A 21,013-nucleotide genomic window follows, 5' to 3' on the forward strand; every position below is an offset into this window, starting at 1 on the left:
GATTTTGTGGAGGGGGTGTAGTTTGGTGATGCTGTGTTTTCACTGAGGCTAATGAGAGAGGAGGAGGAGGAGGAGGATGAAGAAAACACAAAACAGTAGATGACATTGTTCTTGGTAAATCCGTTATAGAAAACTTGGAGCCCTTCATGAAGAGCCTGATATTCTGAAAAGTTGTTGACATACGAGGTGTGGGATAAAAGATCTTTAAAATTCAAGAATTGAAAATCCAAATAAATAGAGGCTGTAAAGCAAGTTGGCCGGCTGAATATGGAACCCCAAAGGATTGGTGGAAAGAAATCCAAACTTTTCAAAAATTAAATCTTCAAAAAACATCAAACCGGAGTGCTTGTAGCCACTTCAGCAGCCAAAATCATCTGTTTATGGGTTTGCAAAACTAGACCATGAATCTGTCAATTTATACAATTATGCATCTGACACACCCAATATTTTCCTGCTTCTGCAAATAAAACAAATCATCCTGCAGCTCAGAGAGATGTAATCTTGTTTTGCTCTCTAGATTGAAGGATAATCTTGTTAACAAACAGCTGCTTCCATAAAACGAACCACAAAAAGTTGGGCGTTAAAGAGCAGAAACATCAGAAACCTGAATCTGATTAACCACATCTCTACGTTGTGAAGAGAATAATGTTGCTTCTGCTTTCTGTCGTGAAAATGTTGCACAGCAGCAGCGACATATTGAGCTGTAGCTGTGCACAGATCAATCTGCAGCACAAAGGAAATCAATACGGCGGAACCGAGTTAGTCCGTTGAGCCGAGTGCAGATCATTAGATTTGGATGTGGGAGAGGAGAACCATTCCAGTAAATGGAAATAAAAGCATTTCCTGTGCTGGAATCTAGCTTTTGCGCACAAGTGTAATAATTGTGCTCAGAAATGATTGTCACAAACATTGTTTCTAGAGATGGAGGTAATCAGAATAATGACTACTTCACTGTTTTGGTGTTTTCCATTAACTGGTGCAGCCATGCCTGTGGGGAAAAAAATCCAGTGACTCATTATCTCTGAAATGAAACTATTATCTTGAAAATAATAAATAAACCCGTTCTGCATAATGTGATATTACACACACAGAGTGGCGTTCAGCGAATCCGTCTGAAAGGAAAAACACCCATATGGCCACATTGTTTTGGAAATAAGGAAGCACGGATGCTCAGTCACCTGTTATTCTTAAGTATGGATGAAATTGCAGTGATGGTTTTCAAATAAGACAGCTTGAGTTTACCTCTGCTGGATAAAAATAGCCACTACACTGCCGGATCTCCAGCTGTTCCTTTATCCCCCGCTCAATCCAGTCATTAAAACTTTCACATCTTTTCAAACATTTGTTGAAAAAGCTGCCAAATCACAGGGAAATGTCTAAGCAGCAGGCACAATTCACAATATAAAAAACGTACAGAGCTGGAGCTAAGTGAGAATAGCTGCTGGGGGGAGAGGAAAAGTTGAAAGTAGCCATCTGACTCTCTGTACTGCTGTTTAGTTTGGAAAACAAGTTTTTGTTTGTGAAAACTTTTACTTCTCTGCCTTATTTATTTAAATGGATGTAAGACTAGCTGAACTTGTTGCTAAAAATATTTTGTAATTTTCCTATTACAAGTTGTTTGCGATATGTAAAAACTCAATTGTACATCTTTCTTATATGTTTTACGCATTTTTTACAAATAAAAAAAGAAGTCAGGGTCATGGAAGCTGGATTGAGGCTTCCATGTTTTTATCAAAGTTAGAAAGTTTTTATCAGCCGTTAGAAACAAAATGTCTGTTGAAAACAAACTAACCTGACTGCTTTGTCATCTACCGTTTATTAGCTAGAGCTAACTCAGTTAGCTAGAGCTAACTCAGCTAGCTCTAGTAATAAAGCAAAATCTGTTCTCAAAATGCATTGCAGCGTAAATACGACATCATGTGACAATAATTTATTTGAATTGATGAAAACTATAGTACAGTATTTTTTACATTTGAAATAGATGTTTGTCAGATAAAGTCTATAGTCGGTTTTTAGTCACGTGATTTTGGTTTCAGATGGAGGGCAGGAAGTAAAATGTCAATGAATGTAGCACTTTAAATCCAGATTCAATTAACTAAAACATGTTGGACATTACTCAGAGTTCAAAAGACACTAAAGATTTCCACGGACCAAATAAATGCACAAAATAAAATTTCGAAAATAAATATGCTTAATGCAAACATTGCAATTTTGTTAAAGTTTTTGCGCTAGGATGAGGTGGGTTTTCGGCCGGATCAAAATTAATGTATTTCGTAAAACTGCAATGGAAGCGACAACTGGATGTTACTGCTGGTAGAAACAACAAAGAAGACAACAGGAAGTGGTAGGAGGATGCCGCAGCTTGTTTTTTAATGACATGAACAAACTTTTCACGTGTGATTTTAATTGCAATTCTTATTTAATAGAAACACAGCAATTGCAAAATTGTGTTTGTCAACATTAGCAGAATATTGACAAAGCTTTGCGCACATTTGTAATGGAAACACAGTTACTAGCATTAGCAGACGATGCTCCTCCCAACCGCAGATGTAGATTTAAAATCCACATCTTACAGCATTCTGCTGTCCTTTTACACGTTTCACATTTATGAACGGCAACCTTTGTCGGTCGGTGGAAAGGTTTTTCCTTTTCTTCATTAGAACGACTGGAGAAGACAAGCTGCACAAAACATCTGCATCACGCATCACATGCTCTCGCGGTACATCTACGTGACGCCACAACTAGTCTGGGATCCCTTCAAATATTTCAGGTTATCAAACCACCACCATGTTTGATGGTCAGTATCATGTTCTGTTAGTTTTACAACAAACATGACAATCTTAAAAATAACTTTGTAAAGTCATTTCTCATCTGTTTTTAAATCATTTCAAAATGTTTGAGGTCTGTGGCCCTTATATGTGTAGTCAGACAAACTCTACTGCTGTGATTTTTTAATTCTATCAGCAACTAAAAACTTTGACTTAAAAATGTGAGTAATCATATTTAATTCATTGTTTAATGAGGTTTAATAACTCATTGCCACCAAGGGTGACAAGTTTTTAGGTATTTGGCATTTAATTTTCCACTCAGATTGTTTAGCTTTGCTTCTGTTACCCAGTAAGAAAAATCATCATTTGATTTGTTGAAGTGTCTTCGAGTTTAAGCCACAACTAAATTATTTTAGAAATAGATTATTCTGCCGATTCGACAATTATTCAGATAGAGATAAATGACATTTTACAGCTTTTTCATTTAACCATTAAGCCGTTTTATACAATATTAGAAATACATTAAAATATGGATATAAAGATAATCCAATTCCCTTTTAAATAGAAAATATAGGGCAGTAACATGACATTTCTTCAGTGAATTTGAACCACTATGCCAAGGAGCGGTTCAAGGAGTTTTAAAACATATTCACATGGCAAAATTTACATATTTTATGTACAGATTGGGTTTAATTACTGCTCTACATATGTTGTTTTTTCAGCAAATGGTCCTTTTTTGAATCTCTACATTCCTGTTAATTACTAAATTAGTTGACGATTAATCGATTAATCGTTTCAGCCCTATTTGGGCAATTTTTGCTGTTAAAACTTGTTTGATTCTGACAGGACAGCTAATCATTAGCAAAAATCATCAATCACAACATTCGCTTCCAGATGTTTGAGCATAAAGTCTACGCACCGAGCGAGCAAATCCACCTGCAAGCTGGTCCTCCAAGACCTTCAATCAAGGTGTGTGAGGTTGAAAACTTGATTACTTTCAAGTTAAACCAATTTCCAGCAGAATTCAATTCTTGTTCTCTGTTGCAGGTGAGCACCCTGCGGACGTCTGCGTCTTCCCAAAGAAATAAAGCACCTATAAACAGCAGCCTTTAAGGGAGGGGGAATGTAGAGCCAAAATGCAATTAATATGCAAATTTTAGGGGGAGACTTAATGGGGAGCCTTAACAAACACCCGTGTGTTGCGAGATAAGGCTGTTTTCAGGTTGTTTTCTTCTAACCTCTGCTTGTCCAAAGTCAACGCCTTGGGGAGCTGAAAGTCTCAGAAGCTCCTCATAATGGATTTTTGTTCTAGGAAGCGGGTTGAGGTTGTGTTTTTAGCATTCATTCTGCTAAAACAGCAACTAACTTCAGATCACTTTTCATTTTCATCCTATTCTCACTTTATCAAGTTTTCTCTGAATCCCGTTTAAAACATGTCAAACTTGAGGTCCGGGGCCCAAATCTGGCCCGCCATAGCTTCTTATATGGGACACATTAATAGAAACTTTGAGATAACAGTTGTTTGCTTAAATATTATTTTATTAATCAACTCAAAGGAGTTTTTAATCTGTTTACCACAATATTACATCAGCTCCTTTAGTTTTCTATCCCAGCATTTTTTAGCGCTAATAAAAATTTGACTATGACTATTTTCTAATATTTCGACTATATTCTCGTGTGACTAATCTCATAATACTATCACTTTATTCTTGTAATTTTTTTTAGTATGGTTCTAATACGCCATCACACACAAATATTTAATAATATTTTAACAGCTTGTTAATGGGGTTTATTAGCACTATCTGGCACAACTGGCCCTTTAAGAGCATTTCTAATCTTGAAACAAGTGAAAAAGACTTTGACCTCCTGTTAGACTCTGGAGCAGGAATGGAGGGGAAGATGGAGGGAATATCCTCAGGCAAGAGGAGAGAGTCTGCATTCAGGTCGGATTCAGTGTGATCGCGGTTCGATGAGGAGCAACAAACAGGAGGAGAGAAGATCTTCGGGAAGAAACGAGAAAGACAGACCGGTTTTGGAGAGGGCCAAAGCAACTCCGTCTGATGGATTCAAATCCCCCGAGTCTCCGTCTCCTCCATCCCCACCCTAATGATTCATCCTCCACCTCCAGGCCTCCGCGCCGTGATTCACACCCAGCTGAGTTATTGCTGCGGCCGCCAGCGGAGCTCCATCACTCTCCCTCCATCTTGGGTTTTCATCTAACGAGTATATGAGCTGCGACCAGCGCCTGATTGCACTGAAGTGCCCAGCTCAGCAGTTTTTATGAGGCTGTACGCTCTTATTCACACGCTGCTATAGCTTTGATGGTCACTTTTCCAGAAAGAGTTTTGCATTCTTTAAAAGCTGCAGCGTTTACAACTGATGGTGCAGAGACGATGCAGAGGAGGGACGCTATAAACGTTGATTAGATGAATGTGGCGTATCTAATAAACAAGAAGCCATTGGTATTCCTTTAACAGCATGGAGACGATGGAGTCCGAACACGACGGTTCAGGTCAGCAAAGAACAATCACAAAGAGAAAGATGGAATCTGACTCAATGTTCAGCGATCGATTCAGTTTGCAGAACTGTGACATTTCAAGGAAACATCCTCAGCACAATCCAAATTTTTTTGCCCAAATCTGACTTTTTTCGCCACCCATTTCATACGTTCTCACCTAAATAAAAACCTGATCTATTTCACTTACATATGTGGAACTAAATCACACCCAAGTTTTACGTCGCTGCAATGAGTCATGAGTCATAATTCTGCACCAGAAGAAGTCAGAAAAGGTAAATCTGGACGCAAACAATGGCAGAAAATGATAATTACAAAATTACAAAAGCAGTTTGTGTCAGTGAATGCATCACATCGCACACAAGACCCCAAAAAGATTATTGCATACCATCATTAGCATTGGTTTTAGCTGCCAAGTTGTCAACATAACACACCAACTCCTAAATGTATGCATTATATACTGTATGTATATATATATATATATATATATATATATATATATATATATATATATATATATATATATTACTAGCACAATCCTTTGCTAGTAATTGTCAACATTATGGCAACTAGACAAGGTCAGGAAAAAAATTTTATACATAAAAGGAAAGGAGAGTGAAGTAGCTCAGTTAAGCTAGTTTGACTAACAATCTCCACATGTAGATATGCTGCAGAATTCAGTGCCTTTCAGTTCAATAAAAAAAAATGGAGACCTTCAAACCAACTCTTGACAGATCATCAGTAGAGCAGGTGTTTAAATTAGCTAAGCTACCACAACGATAGCTAATTTATGTAACTTATACGTACATTTTTTTTTTTCATATTTGTTAAAACTGTCACTGTACTGTGACAGTACAGTATGAGATACATAAGATATGAAAAAATAAAAACACAAGCTCATCTGCCTTCTTTCAGCATAATTAGAAACAACCAATCACAGCCAGAAGGCGGGTCTTAGTGCTGTTAATCATGGTCATGTGGGTACTTTTAGTACCTCAAAAAATTATTTATTCACCAGCTTCATATGTAAATTATGTTCAGTTAGAATTGTCTAAAACTTAGGCCTTTTTCAGTAAGTAAAAAATCTATTAATGATGAATTAAAACCAGCTCTAATTTTTATTTGCATAATTTATTGTTTATTTTCTTTTCTCTCTCCATTTCTACCAGAAACTGGGCGACTAAAGTCTTCAGTCTGGTGTTTTGGTCTTTTTTTAAGGACAACTTTGCTTACAGAGACTTCATAATTAATTTTATTTGTTGTTTTGTTTGGATATTTTAAATGTCTTCCAGTTTTAATGTTAAATGTCCATTAGATTTTAAAGTGTATTACTATTTTATTACGGGAAAATGGTCTCAAAACAACATTATCATTTATCGCAATAACGTCCAGGACAATTTATCGTCCAGGCCGACTAAAGCTGCATACAAATAAAGAGTTTTGTATGCAACTGTTTAATTCAGTCACACAGACCCCCTCCTCCGGTTGCACACCCGTGCAGAGGGGATAATCTGGCATGCACTGGCGTCATGATTAAAGTGTACTCCACTCACCTGCCCAAGTTCAATCAAGGCCTGCACTGATTGCAGCAGCTTGCAGAAGACAAATACAGAGTTGGGGGAGGTTAGAGGAGCAGAGGGTCCGTATCTGGTGAGGTGACACTGCGCTGGAGCCTTCGCCCCAGGGAGGATCCATCCTCTCCACTCCGGCCAGACGGGGTGAATCAATCATCTGCAAAGATGTCAGCATCTGCCCAAGCAATTTCAGATTGGAATAAATGGCAGATGGGGATGTTGTTCCCTCTGTTTAATCAGTTCCACCAAATGTGGTTTTATCTCTTATAAAATGAAACCATCTGTAGCACGTAGGTGTAAGGATCAAGTGAGGGAGGACGCAGGGAGACGAGAGATGTGCGTTGGAGTGTGTGCGTGCTTTTTTAAATGTTTGTGTGGTGATGGAGAGGGAGAAACTGAACGCTGTGAAACAGAAGCAGAAGAGAAGCACTTATCCATTACAAAGAGAGAAAATGTAATCTTACTGCAAGCTCACACCTCCAGTCTAATCTCCTGTTTCTCCCTCAAAGGAGCGTGGCCCAGGGGTTTCACCATCACATCTCCAGCCATCTACTTCCAACTCCGCCGATGTAATTTGGTCCCCTACACCCGGCTCCAGCAGAAACATTAATGATAAATCCGCCTATTTTTAACCAGGATGAGAACATACGCATTTTAATTCTCATAGCACTTGGTTCAGGAATGTCTCTGCAGTAATTCGCTCCTCATTCCTCCATGCAAACCAATCAAAAATGTACAATAATATTTCTGCTGTCTCATTACTAGTAAACATACCTAGTAAGGTAATTCACTGTTACTAAAGTACAACACAGTATTTAGAAACTATTAGTGTTTTTAGAAAACACTCTAAGATTGGCTGAGAAAATGAATAATGCAAATAAAGACATGTGAGAAAAAAAAGTCGTACGAGAATAAAGTCACAAGAATAATCACAACACAATGAGATACAACTCATTACCAGAACAGTTGTAATAATACAAGAATAAAGTAGCATAACAAAAAAGTAGAAATATGAGAATAAAGTCACAATATCACCAAAATAAATTTGTAATATTAGTAATTAAGTAATTTAATATTAACTACATTAAACTGTTGTCATACTAGACCCCTGGTACAGATTAAAGTAAATAAATTAAGCATAATTCCTACAGTATTCCCTGAGCGTCGTCTGAAAGGCAACATTATCCTTATTTTGTTTGACCATTTGTCAGAAGAAAAAACAATCCAGTTTGGAAGGGAAAAACATGGAGCATCATCTTTGCACCAACTTTTATTGGACTTTATTAGTGCAAATTGGTGAATGTCAATAACAAATTTAACTAAAATTGGCAAAGAAATTCTGAGATTGGAATCAGACAAAGAGCTAAAAGGTTCAGACATTGTACAATCATCTCCAGTGGTTTAAAGGTTTATGTTAGTTTACTATTTCTCAATGTTCTGCATCAGAAGACATATTATTGTAAATTAGCCAAAGTAGAAATGATCAGTAAGTGATCAGAGAGTTTCTGACTTGTTAAAATCTTGGCAGTGAAAGTTAAAAGTTGTTCTCAGAGCTGAAAGATCTCCATCGGCCGCAGAAACTCCGTCTGCTGGCAGGATGCATTGCGATAATTGTGAAAATGACTTCGGACTCCAGCTGAGTGCTAAATGGTTTCTCTAAGAGCCGGCTATATCCGGACGCTTCACATCCACTTTAGTTTCTGGCTCCTGCATTTTTAATGCTAAGGCTAAAATGGCTCTCAGTAGACCCTCAGGCGAAGGCAGTTGGACTGTACGTCAAGTATTAATTCAGGAACAGATTTCAGCCATCAACCAACACGACTCATCATTAATGCTGGCAACAAAGACAAATTAAGACCGACTTAAATTAAAGGTGGCATTTTACAGAGAATCAGAAGATTATTTTTCCTCTTTTTTATAAGCAAGTAGAGTCAATTTACTAATAAGACCAATGGAAAAGCTGGTATAAGAACCGCATTTATTGAATTACATTTGATATTTTTCTTTACCGCATTTACAAATATACAACATATATATGATGTCTGATGGACGTATACAAATGTCTATCATAGAAGTATACTGAGAGAAAATATTCAATTTTGAATATAAAGGACAATGAAAAGTTTTGACTGAAACAGCAAATGACTTGTATGATGTGGTGCTAAGTACTCAGCACATGACAATATTTTGTAGATTAAAGTTTCTGTATATTTTCATAAAGAAAAAATAACATAAAAATGTCTAATGCATAATTTATAAACAAAATATTTGCCTATGCAATACAACAAAAATTGCCCAAAAAGTTTCACCCCTAGCTGTTAATTGGCACAACTAGTGCCAGTCAGTAATGGCGTCGCCCATATGCTAGTCGGCTATTAGCCATTTTACTGAGCTGCTGTAACTCACCAAAACTTCGCCAAATGTTTTATTGTTCTGGTTGTTGTCCCGAACCTGGGGCTGTCGGATCACACACCGTTCTTCAGACAGGTAACATATAAATCTCAAACGTTTTAATCTTTCAAAATTCTCCATTTCTCTCTTCATAGCTTAACATCGGCTCTGCTCCGTCTTTCTTGGGATTTCTTCCCGGAAGTGCCGATTTTCAGGGCGGGACTTAAGCGGTCTCACCAATCAGAAGTCAGCATTTCCTGATAGAGCCAATAAGAACTCTTCCTGTGAACATGTGTATGATTGACACGTTTTACAGCCTATAAGGGATAGAGTTTTATAGTATTAGTGCTAAATGACAGATAATTAAGGCAATCAATCCTACCTTAGTAAAACAACAATTTTACTGACAGATTTATTACTGAACTGGATTAATAAGGCTATTAAAATGGCAGCATTTCTTTCACTGGTTTACCTTAATATTTAGTGAATACGCTATTTAACTCCAAAATATTTAGTAACCAAGTTAAGTATTTAGCTCTGTACTAACTAAATATTTGCTAAGTATTTAAGGCATTTTCCTAACCTCTGTCCACAAATCAATCTTTACTTATTTAGCAAAGTCCTTTAAATTATATATATATATATTTTAAAATATACGCAAACTGCAATGACGAAAACAAGTTGGCTACATGGAAACACAGCAATAAAAAAAATATTTGTTTTTGTGCCAGGATGACAGGGTGAAATTTCAGTATTTCTAGCTAATCAATACTTAGCTAATAAGAAATTTAATTTTCTATAAATGGAAATGGAATATCAAACGGTAAAGAGCTATTCAGTTTTAATAATTTATAAAGTGATAAATATTTAGGTTGTAAACTAAATATTTAGTTTGAAAATGTGCCATTTATAAATTAATGAACATGGTCAAAATATAACTTTAAAAAAATTAACACCTATATTTTTCCTCTTATAACAGGCTAAATAACCCAAATTATTCTGGTAATTTTTACTGCATCGCTTTACAACCACCACAAAATATATTTTCCTCCTACTGACTGGTTTTATATAATTTAAATCCAGAGTATTGTAGTTGATTTCCAACAGGTCCTCCATCTGCAGACTGAGTTTTTTACAGTTCTTCTGAGACATGAAAGCATCTTGTAAAACAATCTCGGCTGTCCTTTGTCCTCACCGTCTCTGCTTTTCTATTTCTATCTCTGAGGGAACTAATTTAGGGCTTTCAGACAGCCAGGTAAGCAGCCAGGGAGGCAGGAGCCGAACAGAACGAACAGCCAGCCATACATATGGATCAGGTCGGCAGCTGAGCATTAATGGCCTCCCTCTGGAATCTAAAACACAGGCGCAGGCCAGAGAGGAGCTCCTGGGGGAAATCAGAATACCAGCAGCCATTCAGGTCAGCTTGTTCATGTTCGCAGCGTGTTACAGCTCCATTTCTGTCCCCCCGCCCCTCGCACTCACACCACCGCCTTCTCTCAGGTTATTCATGCACTTTTATTCAATATCGAGCAGAGAGCAAGGCTGACTGTTCACTGGAAACACAGAGAACAGAGACAATCTCTGACAAACCAAAGATCTCAGGAGATCAGAATTTAACCATGATCAATACTTTAATCAAGTTGATTGCTATAGCACATTTCAGCAACAAGAAGGTTCAAAGAGCTTTACATGATCAAAACAACATAAACACATCATCAGCAATTATGAAAACCAGTAATAGACATTACATGTTGTCAAGTGCCATAGTCCATCCATCCATCCATCCATCTTCTTCCGCTTATCCGAGGTCGGGTCGCGGGGGTAGCAGCTTCAGAAGGGAGGCCCAGACTTCCCTCTCCCCGGCCACTTCTTCTAGCTCCTCCGGGGGAATCCCGAGGCGTTCCCAGGCCAGCCGAGAGACATAGTCCCTCCAGCGTGTCCTGGGTCTTCCCCGGGGCCTCCTCCCGGTGGGACGTGCCCGGAACACCTCACCAGGGAGGCGTCCAGGAGGCATCCTGACCAGATGCCCAAGCCACCTCAACTGGCTCCTCTCGATGTGAAGGAGCAGCGGCTCTACTCTGAGTCCCTCCCGGATGACTGAGCTTCTCACCCTATCTCTAAGGGAGAGCCCAGCCACCCTACGGAGAAAACCCATTTCGGCCGCTTGTATCCGCGATCTCGTTCTTTCGGTCATGACCCAAAGCTCATGACCATAGATGAGGGTGGGAACGTAGATCGACCGGTAAATCGAGAGCTTCGCTTTTTGGCTCAGCTCTCTCTTCACCACGACGGACCGGTACAGCGCCCGCTTGACAGCAGACGCTGCGCCAATCCGCCTGTCGACCTCCCGCTCCCTTCTTCCCCCATTCGTGAACAAGATCCCGAGATACTTAAACTCCTCCACTTGGGGCAGGACACCCCCCCTGACCCGGAGAAGGCACTCTACCCTTTTCCGGCTCAAGACCATGGCCTCGGATTTGGAGGCACTGATCCCCATCCCGGCCGCTTCACACTCGGCTGCGAACCGATCCAGCGAGAGCTGCAGATCACGATCTGATGAAGCCAAAAGGACCACATCGTCTGCGAAAAGCAGAGATGAGATCCTAAGGCCACCAAATCGGATCCCCTCAACACCTTGGCTGCGCCTAGAAATTCTGTCCATGAAAGTGATGAACAGAATCGGTGACAAAGGGCAGCCCTGGCGGAGTCCAACTCTCACCGGAAACGAGCCCGACTTACTGCCGGCAATGCGGACCAGACTCTGACACCGGTCATACAGGGACCTGACAGCCCGTATCAAAGGGCCCGGTACCCCATACTCCCGGAGAACCCCCCACAGGGCTCCCCGAGGGACACGGTCGAACGCCTTCTCCAAGTCCACAAAACACATGTAGACTGGTTGGGCGAACTCCCATGCACCCTCCAGGACCCTGCTGAGGGTGTAGAGCTGGTCCAGTGTTCCACGACCAGGACGAAAACCACACTGCTCTTCCTGAATCCGAGGTTCGACTATCCGACGGACCCTCCTCTCCAGGACCCCTGAATAGACCTTGCCAGGGAGGCTTAAGAGTGTGACCCCTCTATAATTGGAGCACACCCTCCGGTCCCCCTTTTTGAACAGGGGGACCACCACCCCAGTCTGCCAATCCAGGGGAACTGCCCCCGATGTTCATGCGATACTGCAGAGTCGCGTCAACCAACACAACCCTACAACATCCAGAGCCTTAAGGAACTCCGGGCGGATCTCATCCACCCCCGGGGCCTTGCCACTGAGGAGCTTTTTAACCACCTCGGCGACCTCGTCCCCAGAGATTGGAGAGCCCAACCCAGAGTCCCCAGGCTCCGCTTCCTCAGTGGAAGGCATGCTGGTGGGATTGAGGAGGTCTTCGAAGTACTCTGCCCACCGGCCCACAACGTCCCGAGTAGAGGTCAGCAGCACACCATCCCCACTATAAACAGTGTTGGTGCTGCACCGCTTCCCCCCCCGAGACGCCGGATGGTGGACCAATGACCCCAATGGCCCGAAGACCCCAATGATGAAGGAAAACCTTGGACTTGATGTTCCCTCGCCCGGACGCGGGTCACCGGGGCCCCACTCTGGAGCCAGGCCTGGAGGGGGGGCACGATGGCGAGCGTCTGGTGGCCGGGCTTTTACCCATGGAGCCCGGCCGGGCTCAGCCCGAAGAGGAAACATGGGCCCCCCCTCCCATGGGCCCACCACCCGTGGGAGGGGCCAAAGGGGTCGGGTGCACTGTGTGATGGGTGGCGGCCAAGGGAGGGGACCCTGGCGGTCCGATCCTCGGTTGCAGAAACTGGCTCTTGGGACGTGGAATGTCACCTCTCTGGTGGGGAAGGAGCCGGAGCTAGTGCGTGAGGTCGAGAGGTTCCGGCTAGAAATAGTCGGTCTCACCTCGACGCATGGCTCTGGTTCTGGAACCAGTCTCCTTGAGAGGGGCTGGACATACTTCCACTCTGGAGTTGCCCAGGGAGAGAGACGTCGGGCAGGAGTGGGCATACTTGTTGCTCCCCATCTCGGCGCCTGTACGTTGGGGTTTACCCCGGTGAACGAGAGGGTAGCATCCCTCCGCCTACGGGTGGGGGGACAGGTTCTGACTGTCGTTTGTGCTTACGGGCCGAACGACAGTTCAGATTACCCACCCTTTTTGGAGTCCTTAGAGGGGGTACTGGAGAGTGCTCCTCCTGGGGACTCCCTTGTTCTGCTGGGGGACTTCAACGCTCACGTGGGCAACGACAGTGAGACCTGGAGGGGCGTGGTTGGGAGGAACGGCCCGCCCGACCTGAACTCGAGCGGTGTTCTGTTGCTGGACTTCTGTGCTCGCCATGGATTGTCCATAACGAACACCATGTTCAAGCATAAGGGTGTCCATATGTGCACTTGGCACCAGGACACCCTAGGCCGCAGTTCGATGATCGACTTTGTCATCGTTTCATCGGATCTGCGGCCGTATGTCTTGGACACTCGGGTGAAGAGAGGTGCGGAGCTGTCCACTGACCACTACCTGGTGGTGAGTTGGCTCCGGTGGTGGGGGCGAAAGCCGGTCAGACCTGGCAGGCCCAAACGTGTTGTGAGGGTCTGCTGGGAACGTCTGGCGGAATCCCCTGTGAGACGGAGCTTTAACTCCCATCTCCGGCAAAGCTTCGAACACGTCCCGGGGGAGGTGGGGGACATGGAGTCTGAGTGGACCGTGTTCCGTGCCTCCATTGTCGAGGCGGCCGATCGGAGCTGTGGCCGCAAGGTTGTCGGTGCCTGTCACGGCGGCAACCCTCGAACCCGTTGGTGGACACCTTCGGTGAGGGATGCCGTCAGGCTGAAGAAGGAGTCCTATCGGGCCTTTTTGGCCTGTGGGACTCCGGAAGCAGCTGATGGGTACCGGCGGGCGAAGCGGCATGCGGCTCGGGCGGTTGCTGAGGCAAAAACTCGGGCGTGGGAGGAGTTTGGAGAGGCCATGGAGAAAGACTTCCGCACGGCTTCGAGGCGATTCTGGTCCACCATCCGGCCATAGTCAAAATCTTCAATACAAATTGTCAAGTGAAATACGTCAAAAATGACTCTTAAATTGCAGTTCAATTAATTAATGAGACTTTATTAATTGAGCAAAAAGCTTCAAGTGTGTTTTCCCAAGTAATAGTCGAGTAGACTCAATTCAGTTTGAACCAAGACTTCACCATCTGCTCCATCTCCAGCTGCTGTGGTTCTCTTTCTCTCTGCTGAATCAAGCCAACCTGTTCCCCTCCTCACCTGTGGGGGCGCTGCACCAACAACCACTTAAGGAAACAACACAAAAGCCTCTGAAGACACTGAGAGCAACTTCCTTTTTTACAGGTTGTAGGATTTCTCTTTTTTCTTTGGCAAAAGTTCTCCACCTATTTCTCCTGCCAGCGCTAGGCTAGCATGTTTGTTTTGGTTGTATTTACCCAGAATGCCCTGCACTGGCAGACCAGAGTTCACATTTTTGGTGATTATGTGTTCAAGCAAAGTTGACTTTCAAGCAAACTTCAATTTCCTTAAAGTGGACTAAACAGGGCTGGTGTAAATTTACGCTCAGTGTTCTCCTGTTCAGTCGCGTTAATCCAACTCCAGTCCGTTTGTCTAGAAAGTCTGGTTTGTCCGGGGAGGAGTGAACGCTTAATTGAACCAAAAAATACAAACTCTGGTGCTCCAAACCTCATTCTGGGTTCAGTTGAAGTGAACTCTGGTGCCTTTCGAATGTATATGTGACCACCAAGCAGACCGGAGACCGCTCGTAAAGCAGGAAGTGGACTACAGCGCAGGGCATTCTGGGTAAATACAACAAAAACAAAAATCCTGCCAGCAGGATAAATGTCTCAAGGTATCTTACCAAAACAAAGAGAAATTCTCCAACTGCTACAATCTGAGACCACTCCATTTATTTTCAGTTTTGTAAAGAAGGAAGTTGCGCTCAGTGTCTTCAGAGGTTTATATGTTGTTTCTTTCAGTGGTTTTTGGTGCAGCGCCCCCAAAGACGTGGAGGGGAACAGGTTGCTCAAAGGGTTTGGTCTAAGCAAACCGCAGCAGCTGAAAATGTAACAAATGTAGCCATTTTGGTCCCAAGCAAACCGAGTCTACCAGACTATCAGGTGAAAGTACCAACAAAAGAGGAATCAAAGAAGTGCAACATAAATTATGTTTCTTAACTTGGAAAATTCTCACTTTGAGAATACGCCTCTGCAAAACAGATTTTATGTTTTACACGTCTGTGCCAGGGGTGCCGGTAAGTGTGGAGGGTGCTTTCTTCTTTCTGAGTCATTCGATGTATTTTCAGGAGGTCATTGACTCACGACGCAGTGACTCACGGCTCCATCATGATTCCTGAAGCCAACGGTCACATGGGGATCCTCACAAACATCCCGGCTGTCATTCATCCAACAAATTCATGCGCACGGATCAGACTTCGGGAACTTTCACCCGTTTACCAGCATAGCCAGAGCGGTGGGTGTTTTCTGGAGAACAAAGGGCTTTGTCTGCGCCAGCTTAAGAATGCCGACAATGTGACGGTCATAAGTTGGACTTCTGACCTCGCCGGAGCGCCAGTTCCTCCCACACAGCCCACATAATACTGCCTATGTCCTCACTGCTGACGCGCTTGAAAGTGCTGATTTGTAAATACAAAACATAACCTCTGATTTGCTCTGCACAATGGAGACTTGAATGCAAAGTTTTAATGAAAACTTCTAAGAATTTAAAGAATGCGTTTAAACTGACTGGAATAACTTTAGGAATAATCTTTTGTAGAAAATTACTGAAAGGTTTCATTTCAGTTTTGCACTTAAACCTACTTATCATATTCAAAGTAACAACAAATAAAGGCTTTAATAGAGCTGTATTTATTTCCATGTTTAGTTATTTTAGCAGCAGTTGTAGTTTAAATGAAATCATTTTCTTTTATAGTTTTGAGTAAATACTGGAAACCTTATATTTATATTTAAGTTTTTTTGTGGTGTGAGAATCTTGTACCAGTTTATGGCTCGCTGTGGTAGAACCAGCCTTTTGCATCCATTTAAATTTGTTTGTAATACAAAAATCAGCAGCTATATTTAGTGTTTATTGTGCAGAATATTAAACCTTCTCTGTTTCTTATAGAGGTAAACAAATCTAACCTGTTATGGTTCCTTGAACAGTTTAGGATTGTACATTGTACAGCGCATACATTGGTAAAACCAGCTGACCAAACGTGCTGGAGCTCAGCTTGGGTTGCTAGGTAATGGGCAGAATTCCACGGTGGTTGCTAGGTAACGGCGCAGTGCCCATGGAATATGACTCTAATTTGAAAGTTTTTGAAAGGGCTTCTTTTCTAGACACCAAAAAATCATTAAGTTATTACTAAAAAAACATCTGGGTTTTTTTTAAGTGTTTGGGCTGTTTCTGGAAGCAGTTGAGACCCAAATGGAAGAACAAAAGTGTGCAAAATATGATCTAACTTAAGCAGTGAAGGAAAAAATGAGAAACTCTTTGGGTAAATGTGACTTTTTTCATGGATTTTAGTGCGACTGGAGTTCATCCACAACTCTGACTCAACAAATCCCACCAATAAACTCCAGCCCACATCTCCCCTCTCTCCATCCATCCATGTCCATCACTCGGCTCGTCGGGGTGTGTGTGTGTGTGTGTGTGTGTGTAGAGGCAAGGCAGGGATGGTTGTGCCTTGATGCAGCGGCAGCAGCAGCAGCCTGTGGAAACAAAGGCAGGGTGATTTATAGCTCCGTACCGAGAGCATAAATCACACCTGCAGCGCCGCGCCTTTAAACGCCCCGCGTCCTGACAGCATTTACCTTTTATAAATGATTGGGCTGAACCTCCCATGGAGCCCCGGACTACGCAGCTCACTCACTCCCCATCCCGCTCCTCCTTTGTTTCACCTATCTCCGTCTCGCTAGCGTCAGCCCTGCATCTTCCTAAACCTCCTCCTGCTCTTCTCTCTCATCCTATCTGTCCTCTCCCTGTTTTTGCAGAGCGTGATGGCGACTCGCTCGGGATATATTGCTCTCGCCTTTCAGAAAGCGTCTGCATCCGCAGCCGTTAAGGAAATGAATGTGTCAGTCACGGCCCTATCTGCCTTCCTCATGAGGAGGAGGAGGAGGCCTGGCGGGACAACCGTACCTGCGTACGGCGGAGGAATAGCGAATGCGGCTGCAGATAAAGGTGACGTCTTGAGGCCATTACTTATCCAGCACAGCAGCAGAGGTTTGCAGATATTATACCTGCTGTCTCCACATAATAGCTCTCGGTTGGAAGCAAACACACACACACAGACACGCATGTGGAAATGTAACGAGCACAAACAACCAAGGCCCACACGCAAATTCACACACGTCTCGGCCGCTAAATCTGCGAAAACACACACACACACTCATGGACACGCCGGGATGCCTCGCCTCGCTGAGTTAAAACAGATGAAAGAGCTGCTAAATGAAATCTGACTCAACAGTTTAAAATGCAGCGCTGCAGCTCTGCGAGGATCAGAACAGCAAAACGACGGCATTCCTCAAAGCTGCCACAGTAGCTACTGTCCAGATGCAACTTAGGTGTGTTATTATGCTTCCTTGAACAGGTTAGGAAAAGTCTGTGGCCTATTCAAAACACGCTTGTTACACTTCTACACAAAATCATTCTTAGATAATGAGATTTTAGTTTGGTCAGTTTTGCCCCCATCTCACCATTTACATGCACACCTGAAACTAGATGTGCAATTATACAACTGTTCAGCTTTGAAAAGCATTAGTGGAGCCTCCTCCACACAAAAAAAACAAGAATGCAGCTACTGGTTTCTGGATGGTAAGTAATCAATAGAAGAACAGAACATTTTTCTTTTCCAGCGGCTGTTATACAATGCATAAAAACCAGCTGACCAAATGCACTGGAACTCAACTTGGGTTGCTAGGTAACGGGTGGAGTGCTGCTGGGGTTGCTAGGAAACGGCGCAGCGGCCAGGAAATGTGACTCAACAATTGGAAGGCTTTTTAACCGACTCCTGTTTCCAGACATTAACTTATTGCCAAAAGCAACTTGGGTGGCACTACAGTTGAGACTAAAATAGACTTTTTTTTGCAAAAAAGTGCAAAAAGTGAATCAACTTTGGTGGAACTTTCTTCTTTGCAAAATGGATACAGAAATAGAGGAAATGGCGTCAGATTTTAGCAGTTGGAGATTTTTCTTTTGTCTTTGGTAAAGACCACAAGCTATTTTCCTGCTAACGCTAGGCTAACGTGTTTGTTCTGGTTGTATTTACCTAGAAAGCCCTGCGCTGTAGTCCACTTCCTGCTTTGGTAGCAGGAAGTGGACTACATACACATACACATTTACTCCACACCAGATTCACTTCAATCAGAACTAAGGTTTGTAGAAGGATCAGAGTTTGATTAGCATTCACATCTTGCCAAATGAACCAGACTTTAAATGTATTTCACAGAACTGCAATAGAAGTATTTTTTACTTTTTTTGCATGACATGAGTCACAAGATCAACAACCGGATGTTACTACTGGCAGAAACAACAGAGAAGACGACAGGAAGTGGTTGGAGGATGATGGCGCAGTATGTTTTTAAATAATTTAATTGCTTTTCTTATTAAAAGGGAACATCGTAATTAGAAAATTGTGCTTCGCTTCAGCACATAATCAGTTTCTTCTTAAGGTAATAAAGCTGATTAAATGTACCATCTTACTTAAAAATGTTCCAACTAATCATTTGGATAAAAAGAGAAGATACTTAAATAGTTGATAAATGACATAAACTACTGTTTTCCACCGTAAAGAGGGAGCATCTCGCCCTTCCCGGCGTAAACTCCTAACTTGCAGAGCGGCGTTATACCTTCCATGCATTAATGCTTCATTTAGTACCACTTCCATCTGTTAAATCCTTCCACACTTGATCTTCTCTCTCTAGCGCGGGGTTCTCATACAGTTCCAACTTTTTTGTGGCAGCAAATGAAAAAGAGGGACCCGGACAGACAAGATGAATCGAAACGCAGCCAGTCATTTTCAGCTCCAGTTTGAATGTGACAGTTGTTCTTTGTATTTGCGTTGGACGGTGTACAGTGGAAAAGCGGCGATGCCCCGTGAACGCGAGCGGCTCCGCTGCCAGGACGCCGCTTGTTGTACTGTAACTGAGCCGGAGCCGGCCGGCGTGTGTGTGCAGAGAAAATGCAGCGAGTGAAGCTTCACAGACGTCCTCAAGGTCTGAAGAGACTGTTTTTCATTATTATTATTCCGAACTAACAGTTAAAATAGTTGTGAAAGAGCTACTATTGTTTTTTTGTTTTTTTTTGCTTTTGTTGGAGCATTTGAATCGAAATGTCCCACAGAAGTGGTTAGAATAATTGCGGACTGTTCCTTTAACACAGAGGAGGCTAATAGGCTAATTTCTGGCAGCCGCTAGCAAGCCTGGAGCAGCGAAACCTCACATGTAGCAAACATGACCCCCTTGTTGAGGAGAAGATCCTCTCACCTGAACCTAAACTCCGTCTGGCTGAGTTCAGCACAAGCAGCGCTTCACAAGCACTCAGGAAAAACAAAACCAGGAAAAGTATGTACACCCTCTAATTAAAACTTCTCAAGTTTTATGTTTTTCTGCAGGAGTTTCTCAGAATCCCACATCTATTTTAGATTTAATGCCTTTTATTTACTATTATTATTCTCTTTTTCCTAAGGAAAAAGCTTGTTAACTTGGTTCTATTTATATTGATTATACCTTTAGGGATGCAGATAAAAACTAAATAAACGGCAAGAAATATTCTCCAAATGTGTCAGATTGTTGGCATCGGATGTCCACATCCCTCTTATGTTCAGAATAAGAAATAAACTCCTGCACAGATGAACCAAAATGTATATTTTCCTCCTCAAAGAGTCATTTTATTGTTGATTTGGACTCAAATTGATAGTTAAAAATTTAATCCCTCTTCTTTTTCAGTTTTTAGGAAGACAGTCTAAAGGATTTTAGTAAGACTGTCTGGTTTTTCTTAACTATTACTACTATGGCATTTTCAGGCTATTGTAGATAGAAAAAAAAACGTTTCCACCAATAAATAAATAAAAATCATGAGATTAATTTTTTTTAAATTCCAAGAAAAAACTTGGAAATTCTCTGAGCTCAAAAAGTCGAATATTTGCAAGAAAAAAACTCAAAAGATTTAGGAATTAGTTTGAGCTCAAAGAAATCAACAATTCATGAGAAGAAACAGAAATTTGGAGATTAATTTCAGAAATGTTCATTAAAAAACATGGAAATTCTCTGAACTTGAAAAGTGACAAAATGTGAGAAAGAAACTCAAATTTGGAGATTAATTTCACAGATTTTCAAGAAAAAAAAATCAATTTAGACGTTTTTGGAGTTCAGAAAATTTCAAAAAGTCTAAAGAAAATTCCCCTGAAAACACAAAATTAATCTCAGAATGAACATTTTTAAAAAGTTTGTCACATTTCTTGAACAACATAAACATGCAGCTTTTGAAGACTAAATGTTTTCCAGTTTTTGAATAAATAATGATTTATATTTTTGCTCCATTGAAGCGATGTTCCCCCGATTTGTTTAACATTAAAGAAAACCAGAATGAAAATTTAAAAAAGAAGAAATCTAAATCATGATTTTGGTTTCTGTTTTCTTTATTCAAAATGGATAAATTTGTCTTTAATGTTAATTTTTGATGCCCCTGGTTTATTGAAAGGATCTGCAGATGAGAACAGCTTAACCTTAAAACCAAAAATCATGCCGATGAGGTAAGAAAGGCT

General features: G+C 41.9%; 1 long non-coding RNA gene across 1 annotated transcript; it reads right to left on the reverse strand.

The window, feature by feature from the left end:
• Positions 1-6,755: 6,755 nt before the first annotated feature.
• LOC114134531 (uncharacterized) lies at positions 6,756-9,721 on the reverse strand. The gene is made up of 3 exons (XR_003593399.1): positions 9,264-9,721; positions 7,335-7,479; positions 6,756-7,032 (listed from the first exon to the last, which is right to left on the reverse strand). It is a non-coding gene; the product is annotated as an uncharacterized LOC114134531 (long non-coding RNA).
• Positions 9,722-21,013: the final 11,292 nt, after the last annotated feature.

This window comes from Xiphophorus couchianus, chromosome 19 (assembly GCF_001444195.1).
Source record: "Xiphophorus couchianus chromosome 19, X_couchianus-1.0, whole genome shotgun sequence".
Taxonomy (NCBI): Eukaryota; Metazoa; Chordata; class Actinopteri; order Cyprinodontiformes; family Poeciliidae; genus Xiphophorus; species Xiphophorus couchianus.